Here is a 10,368-nt window from a genome sequence, read left to right as displayed (position 1 = left end):
ATACCAAAGTCGGGAACTTTGTCATTCATTTCTGCAAAATAAAAGGGTGAGGCCATACTTATGACAGACTCAGCTATTAAATATCAACAATTAGCATGAGCAGTATTTAGTTTTCCAAATAAATGCACAGACATGGTAGCTTCCGTTTGGGTTTCAAGGAAACTCAGTGGACTTTGGACAAGGCTATCTTAAAGATTCATTATGCGGACAGCGTAACTGACTCGACTAGGTTTGACAGCGATGCATGCATAATTGAACAGAGTAAGGTTTCTATGGGGTATTAGACCGGTACCCTTGAGCGGACAACTCAAGAGGGAAAGGCACGGAACCGTCGATTTCACCGCTGATCGACAGGTTTTACCGCAAATACGCCTTTACCAAATTTAGGGGGGTGATAATATTGGAAGGGTGCAACCACTCATTATAAGCGTTGCTATGGTATTTTGTTTGGCACGAGTGGAATACAATGTTGAATATGCAATTACAAGAATGAAAAAAGTTGTCACATATTTGCACGTTCATAAAGTAATGATAATAATAATTGCTCATAATTATAACGGCATTGAAGGAAAGCGGTAAAAGAAAGCATTAAAGAAAAGAAACAAAGAGCCAAGTCAGTTTCATAGTAGAAAAGAGGTAAAGACATTAAATAAAGGTAATAAAGAAGCAGTGAAGTCACAAGTAACATGAGATGGTAAAAGCCTAAAGCATCCCCAGCAGAGTCGCCATGCTGTCGCGCCCCCTCTTTCTAAGGCGAAATCGGGTTCATGACATTTGGGAGGACAACTCGTTCCCTCTTGGGAATTGGATTTTTTGGGTTGAAGAGTCGCCACCTAATGATTAGAGTGCATTAGGACATTAAAAAAGAGTTAGAGTTGGAAAAACCAGAGTTCGGGTAAGGTGTTAGGCACCCCCCAAGATCCACTAGTGTGGTTCCCGGCCATGTTACAATTGTGACTTTGAATAACAAGTAAGAAAATAGAAGTCTCAAGTAGAGTGGGGTTTTCACATAATATTGCGAGCAAGTTGAGAGTTTGACGAAAGTAAAGAAAGCAGAAATTTTAAAGAAATAGTTTGAGAATAAAATAAACAAATAAAGGAAAGGGGGTCCTACGTTTACAAATAATAGGGATCACATCAATGCAATACCCGGTAATCACTCCTCAAAAGAGGGGCTACACGTGGTATTAGCGCACCGGTCATCATATCCATATCTACCCTTCCCACCCCGTTAAGGTATTAAAGCGTGGAATAGTATCGTTTCTTATTGCATGCTATTACCCATCCCAATCCTATCAGTTCCGGAGGCATTTGAGACTACTAATCCTAAAGGGGAGGGAGTTGGGGCTTTTCAGAGTTTTAAAAGGATAAAAAAGTCTAGGCGACAAACAAAACACATAAGCAATTAGGAGAAAAACAAATAGCAGTTAAGGCTCAAATAAGCCTCCTCACTCAAAGGAGCAAATATATAGCATGACTTCAAATACTGGTTATGGTCTGAATTAAAGTTTTAGGACAGGCTGATTTATCACATATTTCTCAGATGAGGAGTCCGAATTAGCCTTGTCTGGTTGTAGTTCATCAAAACTAACACAGTTAATTGATCACCTAATGATTTGCCTAGGTGAGACCTATAGGCATGACATCTAACAACACTGATTTAAAAGAAAGGATTACTAGTTTTATAAACAAGAGTTTTACAGATATTAAACAAACATTACTACTGATTTTAGACTTATAGATAAAATAGACGAATCAGATTCAGACGACTGCTCCTATAGACATGATTTCTAAGCGTTATTGATTTTAAAACGATTATGTAAGTGCAGGAGCACTATAGGCATGGTATCTAGAATGAAGTTGATTATTATTAAACCTATGATTGTTTGCCTAACGACAGATGAATATGCAGAAATGCGGAAACAAAACTATAGTCATGATTTCTATATGCAGAAACTTACAGGCATGGTTTCTAATGCAGTAATGAAACAACTTATAGGCAAGATTTCTACGTGTAATGCATAACTTATAGGCAGGATTTCTAAATGCATAAGTGCAGAAACTTATACATGATTTCTATATGCAGAAACTTATAGGCATGGTTTCTAATGTAATAATGAGACGACTTATAGGCAGGAGTACTATATGATATGCATAAATACAGAATTTGTAAATAGTAATCCCTATGAGCATGTTGTCTACCCATATGCATACATAAATGACCCTCCCTTTTTTCACTAGAGACCCATAGTTATTACAAATTATTACAGACACGAATGAATCAAAAAAAATACATCAGAACTTCCAGCTGCAACCAAACAGCCTAATTCAGACTCAAGGTCTAACAATATGAGATAAACCAACTTCCAGGATCCGATTTCCAAAAGCCTTTCTCATACTTAGGATGTGTCAAAGTTCCTAAGAGTCTCAAAGGGTCTCCGGGAAGTGCTTACACCCCACACATTGCAAAATTAAGATCATAGTGCAATGTGGAAGGGCCAGCCCTCAGATGTCCAAGTTCAGAGGGAACTCAAGGTCCCAAAGCAAGGCTCATAAGAGTGGGGGCAGGACTTAAGAGTCTAAGAGTAAGTGTAAGTGCATAGGGGGGGATCAGGGAAAGCCATGGCAGGCTGGTGGTCATGCTCAGCAATTGGGAGTGTTGGCACACCCCTGACCAGCCTGTCAGCCAAAATTGGGAGTTAAGATCCATTGAGGATCAGGTTTGGGCCTAGGTAGTAATTCAGATACTGCCAGTCCATGAACCTTAACTCAAACACATAGAAGGGAATAGGCGTAGGGATTCATAACAGAAAATAGATGCAAGGAAAGAACACACATAGTTAACATTAATCATGAACAACAAAGTAAACAGGATTGCAGAAAACTGTAAATAAACACATAGGGGTGAGGCAGGAAAGCTAAATTAGAACATACCAGTTTCAAGGAAAACAAACAAGTAAAAGTAGTATTAAAAAGCCAAGTTGCAAGCAAAAGTTCCAAAAGATCCCAGAAAAGAACAGAATGTTGCAGGAGTATTGAACTCAAAGCAATAAAGTGTGTAAGTAAGTTGAAAGTATTGATCTAAAAGTTCGAGGTATTGAACTCGAAGTGGTGTCAAAAGTGCAGAAGGGTATTCCCTTTTATATTGCAGAAAAAATAACTTTGAAATCAGTCTCATATGATCTCCTTTCAGTTAAGGATTTGATTTCAAATGGGTAGAATACAATTGAGGAAAGAAATTTGATTAAAATCTTTTCACAGTAGCATAAAAAGGGTAAATACATAGAGTTTATATAAGGCAAAAGTCCATTAATACTTGGTTTGTAAAGAAAAAGGAAAGGGAATCACTCAGACAGCCAGTAAAATCAACATTACAGGCTTAGTTCGAATGAACCAAGTCAGGAAAGGTAAAGAGGGTTTAATCGAAGAAAAATCAGTGACAATTCATCAACCTTATTAAAAGGATTTCAGAATCAATCAATTAGTTGGTAAAAACCTTTTGAAAGAGAAATTTCACATATATAAAGCATACCAATCAAACAAAAGGAATCGTCAGGTTACTCAGAAAAAGAGTGTAACATTGAATGCCTTAGAGTCACAAACAAAAGGGAATCGAGTTCAGTTACAGACTCATAGTGAGTCTGAAAGCCTAGGGTCCCAAAGTGGAACCCTAATATCACTTGCCAAAGAAACCCCCAAATCCTAAGGTTTCGAATTGAGTCAGACATAGAGGTGAGAGAGCAGGTCATTGAAAGAGGCTCAGAAGTCTCTTCCAAAGACTTTATGAGCAATAAACATACATGATAGAAAGAACTGATTCAAGGTCATGAGAACATGTTTGAGAAAAATCGGAGTTTAAACAAGTTCATAAGAAAGAGATGATACGAGCTTAAACAAAAGCAGGTGAAATATGCTTAGCAAGAAGACAAACAGAGCTAAATAAAGTGAACAAAATCAAAGAACTCAACCATAAGCACGTATAGCAAAGAATAATGATTAACAACACGGATTAACATGTGAGTACAAGAATAACAACAAAAGTAGAAGAATCTTGCATAATAGAAAGGAAACAAGAGAGCAAACTCAAGCATAGTAGAAAAGAAAGCATACAAGCATAACATAGGTAAACACACATGAAGAAAGAATCGGAAAGATATTTGAAGAAACTTTTTCAAAAACCCTAAAATTGAAATTGAGCGATTTTGAAAAAGAAATTTGGGGAAAAACCTTTTAAAATGTCAAGTAAAGCCCAGACATATCACAGATCTAAGAAAAATAGGCGAGTACAGAACCTCAGATGGCTTAGAGTTGCAGAGAAAACCCTAGAAATGAGAAAGGTCTTGAGGAAAGTTAGATCCTGAGTCGAAAAGACTCATATTGCTTGAACATGCCGGGGTAATGGCCCGAGAAGCCATAGATCTACAGATCTGAGAAGGATTTGAAGAGAGCCATTGAAGTCGGGCTTCAAAACCTTGAATAGTTTAGTCTGATGGTGAGAAAGGAGGAGTACAGACCATCCATGGCCGGAGACGCCATGGATTCCGGTGGAAACATGGTGAGATAAGGTGGGAGACGATTAGGGTTTCGGAGAGGCTCGAGAGGATTTGAGAGACGAAGGGATTCAAAGGCGGCGTCTCAGGTGAAATGAATTAGGTCAAGGGGGTTTGGGAATTGAAAAAGGAAAGGGTGAATTACGGCCGTTGATCAAAATGATCAACACCCTGGATCAAAGGGGAGCCAGGTGGGTTTTTTTTAATCGGGTCAGGGGTGGGGTAATTTGAGGATTGGGCTGGTTTAATTTGGGGCGAAATTTGGTCAAATTGACGGCCAAAATTGAAAGGTGAACCGGCTGTAATTGAAATAGAAATGGGCTAAGTATTAAATAGCCTATTTTCCCTTTTTATTTTATAAAAATAGTAATAATAATTTTAAAAGTAATTAAAAACACTGAGCCAACAAATACTATATAAATATTAATTTACAAATACTAGAAATAATTTTATAATTATAAAATGCTACTAATCGTGAAATAGGCTATAATTGCAATTACATGCAATTTAGCTTAAAAATACCAAATAGATTTGTAAAAAATATACAAAAATCACCTTAATTATATTTTGGTGTAAATATGAGAATAAAATAATTTATTCACCAAAATGATAATCTTGGGAATAATTATTGGATTTTGTACTGCTAAAAATAGACAATAAATTTATTTTAAAATCTTAAAAATTAGGAAAAAATACCAAAATTCTTGGGCATGCTTATATATATATGTACATGCTATTTTGAAAGTATTTTTTATATAAAAATACATAGGGAAAAATTGGGTATCAACAGGGGTGTCGAATTTATATCTGAAATTCGAGACAATTGAGAGGGATTCCAGTAACATGGCTTGGATATTATGAGAGAAGATGTGAAAGGAATTCTAGGGTGTAGTTTTGAGGCGGATTGGTGCTGTGCTGCCGGCAAATATGGCTGAGGTTTTGGGGGCGGCGGACTCTAGGGTTTCCTTGATAGAGACGACGATGGGAGGGAATGGGTTCGGACGGGGGGGCAGGGGGTGGGTCCTAGTTCCGACCATTAAATATAAAATAAACCCCCAGTTCCCCACCGTTTGATTAGTGAAGATCAACGACTGGGATGAAACGCCTATAGAACGACGTCGTTTCTTATGGGGGAGGAGAATCGGACCGGGTCAGGGCACTAGGCTGGTGAGACCAAAAATTGGGCTTGGCCCTTGGAGCATTACAACAGCCTCATTTCTTAATTTCCTTCTTCTTTTTTTCAATTTTCACCCTTCTTTTTTCCTTTTTAAAATTAATTAAAAACCCAAAATAACTCTTAAATTAAAATAATTAAGCTAATTAACCACCATAATATTTACAACAAATTACTTACTCCTAAAAATGAAAATTACCAATTTAAATCTAAATGGTTAAAAGTGCAAAAGTAAGCCATTCTTTTTGTGATTTTCATTTTTAATAAGACAACTAATTTATTAATTAACCTGAAAGTGTAAAAATAAATCCCAAATGCAATGTAAGGTATTTTTGTATTTTTCATGATTTAAATAAAACAAACATGCATAAAAAATGCAAGCAATTAACAAAAACCCTACAAAAGATCTACGAAATTGCAAATAATGGAAAAAATTATTTTCTTGAATTTATGGGAGTAATTCATGTAGGGCAAAAATCACGTGCTCACATACCCTTCTTCCCAAATCTTATAACACCCTTCATGGGTGAAACCTTCAACAGAACCTTCGTGCCAACCATGTAAGACACATCTCGAACCTTCCTGTCAGCATAACTCGTTTGTCTCGACTACGCTGTACGAAGCCTCTCCTGAATTACCTTCACCTTTTCTAAAGCATCCTGCACCAAGTCTGTCCCCAATAGCCTAGCCTCACCCCGCTCAAACCAACCAACTAGAGATCTACACCGCCTCCCATACAAAGCCTCATATGGAGCCATCTGAATACTCGACTGGTAGTTATTGTTATAAGCAAACTCTACGAGTGGTAGAAATTGATCCCATGACCCTCCGAAATCAATGACACAATCATGCAACATGTCCTCCAATATCTGAATAGTACGCTCGGACTGCCCGTCCGTCTGAGGGTGAAAAGCTGTGCTCAACTCAACCTGAGTACCCAACTCTCGCTGCACAGGCCTCCAAAACTGCGAAGTAAACTGAGTGCCCTTATCTGAAATGATGGAAACTGGGACACCATGCAAACGAACAATCTCCCGGATATAGATCTCTACCAACCGCTTTGAAGAATAGGTAGTACACACAGGAATGAAGTGCGCGGACTTAGTCAGCCGATCCACAATCACCCAAATAGCATCGAACTTCTTCAAAATCCATGGGAGCCCAACTACAAAGTCCATGGTGATCCGCTCCTACTTCCACTCTGGAATATCCATCTGCTGAAGCAAGCCACCCGGTCTCTGATGCTCATATTTCACCTACTGACAATTGAGACACCGAGCTACAAATCCCACAATGTCCTTCTTCATTCTCCTCCACCAATAATATTGCCTCAGATCCTGATACATCTTCGCGGCACCCGAATGAATGGAATACCATGAGCTATGGGCCTCCTCTAGAATCAACTCCCGAAGCCCATCTACATCGGGCACACATATCCGGCCCTGCATCCTCAACACCCCATCATCACCAGTAGTCACATCTCTGGCATCATCATGCTAAACTCTGTCCTTAAGGACAAGCAAATGAGGATCATCATACTGGCGCTCTCTGATGCGATTATATTAGGAAGACTGAGAAATCACACAAGCCAATACCCGACTAGGCTCCGAAATATCTAACCTCACAAACCGATTGGCCAAGGCCTGAACATCAACTGCAAGAGGTCTCTCCCCAATTAGAATATATGCCAAACTCCCAATACTCACCGCCTTCCGACTCAAAGCATTGGCCACTTTATTGGCCTTCCCCGGATGGTACAAAATAGTAATATCATAATCCTTTAGCAACTCCAACCATCTCCACTGCCTCAAATTGAGATCCTTCTGCTTGAACAAGTGCTGGAGGCTACATGATCCGTAAACACCTCACAAGACACACCATACAAATAATACCTCCAAATCTTCAACACGTGAACAATGGCAGCCAACTCCAAATCATGAACAGGATAGTTCTTCTCATGGGGCTTCAACTGGAGAGAAGCATGATAATAGGCGAAATCTAGGTGATTTAGTTATTGTTTATGCTTCCGCTTGATTATATTCCAATGATATATTATGGTTAATTGATGAAAAATAGGCTCTAATTGTGATATGTATACATTGCAGGATGAGGAGCCTATATGATGCTTTCAAGAGGATATTGGAATGATTTATGAGGAAGAACAACCCCTCGGAGTCGAGTGCGCGCAAGGGCGAGATGAAAAAATGGACGAAATCGAGCTCCAGGTGCGCGAAGAAACGCGCGAAGTCACGCAGTAGTTCGCGCGTAAGAAAGGCCAAGGCAGAATCATGCGTGAAGAAATGCGCGAAGTTATGCGCGAGCTCGCGCGTGTCCGGTCCGAAAAAACGTTATTTAGGGGTAAAATTGGAAATCTGGAGGGAAACCCACTTAACCTATATAAAGTCAAGCTCACCCAAGGTTAAAGTATCAAGGGTTTTCAAAGTTTAGTGCAAGAAATAGAGAGGAAAGAGGCAAGGAGGACGTTTTTGAGAGGAAAACACAAGCATAGAGCCGCCGTGGAGGCCGGAATTCATCGGGTTTCATCTTTCTTCCTCCAAACTTAGTAATTTTTATGTTTCTTTGTATGAGTTGTTGTTTTGCTACCATGTCTATGTGGAGCTAAACTTCACGTTCTAGGGTTGTGGTTCTTTCATAACTATTGTTATTCGGATATCGAGTTTGATTTCTTAGTTTATAATATTGGTTTATTTATTCAATCATGCACTTAATTATTTGATTGCTTGATCACCAATTGAATACTATCTACGAATCTTGAATTGAACTCAAAAGTGGGAATTCTAGATTGCATATAGGATTGAATAGAGCAAGTTCTTGAACCTGGGCATCGGGGAACGGATTCGCGGTTAGGATAGACATATACCTAATTGCCTTGCTTGGTTGAAATACAGGAATTGTAAATGCGTTCTTGTTGATCTTAATTCCATAGACATATAGGCATTGAGTTGACTTGAATAGGCGAGTAAGAACTCGACAGATTCTTATGAGCAATATTAACCCTGTCAACCAATAAACTAGATAAATTAGTTAGTCAATTCAATATAAGAATACAATAGGATTGTTAGATAGCCCATAACCCTGGATCGTTTTCATTACATTGATATCATAAAAATCTGCTATCCTTTGACTCAGAGTTCATTATTTATTTTCTTTTTATTTTAATTAGTATAGAATCAAATACTTCTAGGTTTAATTCTTGTATAGATAATTAGGATAGTCTAATTTAGTTAATAGTTAATCACAAGTCCTCGTGGGATCGACATCCGACTTTTAGTCACTTTATTACTTGATGACCGCGTATACTTGCGTGTGTGTTTGGTCGCAACAAGTTTTTGGCGTCGTTGCCGGGGACTTAGAAATTAACTATTCTTCTAGATTAGACATTGAATTTTTTTTATTTATTCATTTTTTTTGTTTTAGTTTAGTTAATATTTTTTATTCATTTTAACATGGAATCTTGGAATGAAAGTTATCCGAATGATGGTTATTCTTATTTTGATGATCCTTGTCCATATTGTGGAGGACCGCACTGGTGGAAAAATTGTGAGAATGTTCCCGGAAATGAGTTGTGCGCACAATCTCAATCCTTTGAGTGGAATATTTGTAATATGTGTGGTGGTCAAGATGGCCACTGGGATGGTTGTCCTAATTCTTTTCATCCTTCTCTAAGCCCTTATTGTGATCATTCTAATAATGTTTGTGAGTTTGATAGGGGCAATGAAGCACAAGATATGGAACCTGATGCATATATTAGGGATATTTTAAAGCAAGTAGCAGAGCAACAGGATGAACTCAAAAAAGATATGAAAAGAATGAGGGCAACAATCACAAGAATGAAGGCCAATATAGAAGAATTGAATGAAGATAGTGAGTACCAGCAAGAGGAAAATTTTGAAAAAGAGGAGATTTTGAGTCAAACTTGGCTGGTGGAACAAGCTGAAAGATTGGAGATATATGAGGCTCAACGTGAGAAAATTACAGATGGGATACAAGACCTAATAGAAGGAAGAGCTAAAATAGGACAAGAGATCGAAAAATTTGGCACTGCTATTCATGACTTGGGAGCTCAATTGATTGCAAAGGTTGATGCGTCTAATGCCCAACAAAATAGTTCTGAGTTGTGTGAAACTGAAAAGGAGCTTATACGCCAATTCGAGGAGCTAAAATTGGAGAGTCAATCATTCGAGCGTACTTTTATTAATGATGTCCATGTTGAGGAAAGCACTCTAGAGTCATGTGAGGAAGTAGATAATGTTATATTTGAAGACTCTAGTGTGTGTACATATGAGGATGTAACTAGTGATACAATTCTAGAGTTGGGGCGTACTGCTCCTCATTCCATACATTTTTCAACATTGTGTTTGGATGATGACATGAAAATCGAGTCATCTGAGCCTTTGGGGGAGCCAATGTACGAGGACCTGGGTGCTTATATTCTGGAATTTATCATGCCAGAGAGACATAATTACATATCTCATTTGAAAGCCAAAAAGTGTAGAACACGATATTGGGTGCTTGGCCCAGTTAAATTTGTCTCACCACCCCTAGAGCATAGCAAAAAGCTTGAAGCCAAATTGGGGGCTCAATTTATAAGTTCGAGGTGGAGGCAAAAAGTGGTTCACGTCG

This window comes from Nicotiana tabacum, chromosome 1 (genome assembly GCF_000715075.1).
Source record: "Nicotiana tabacum cultivar K326 chromosome 1, ASM71507v2, whole genome shotgun sequence".
Taxonomy (NCBI): domain Eukaryota; kingdom Viridiplantae; phylum Streptophyta; class Magnoliopsida; order Solanales; family Solanaceae; genus Nicotiana; species Nicotiana tabacum.
This window is presented reverse-complemented; position numbering follows the sequence as displayed.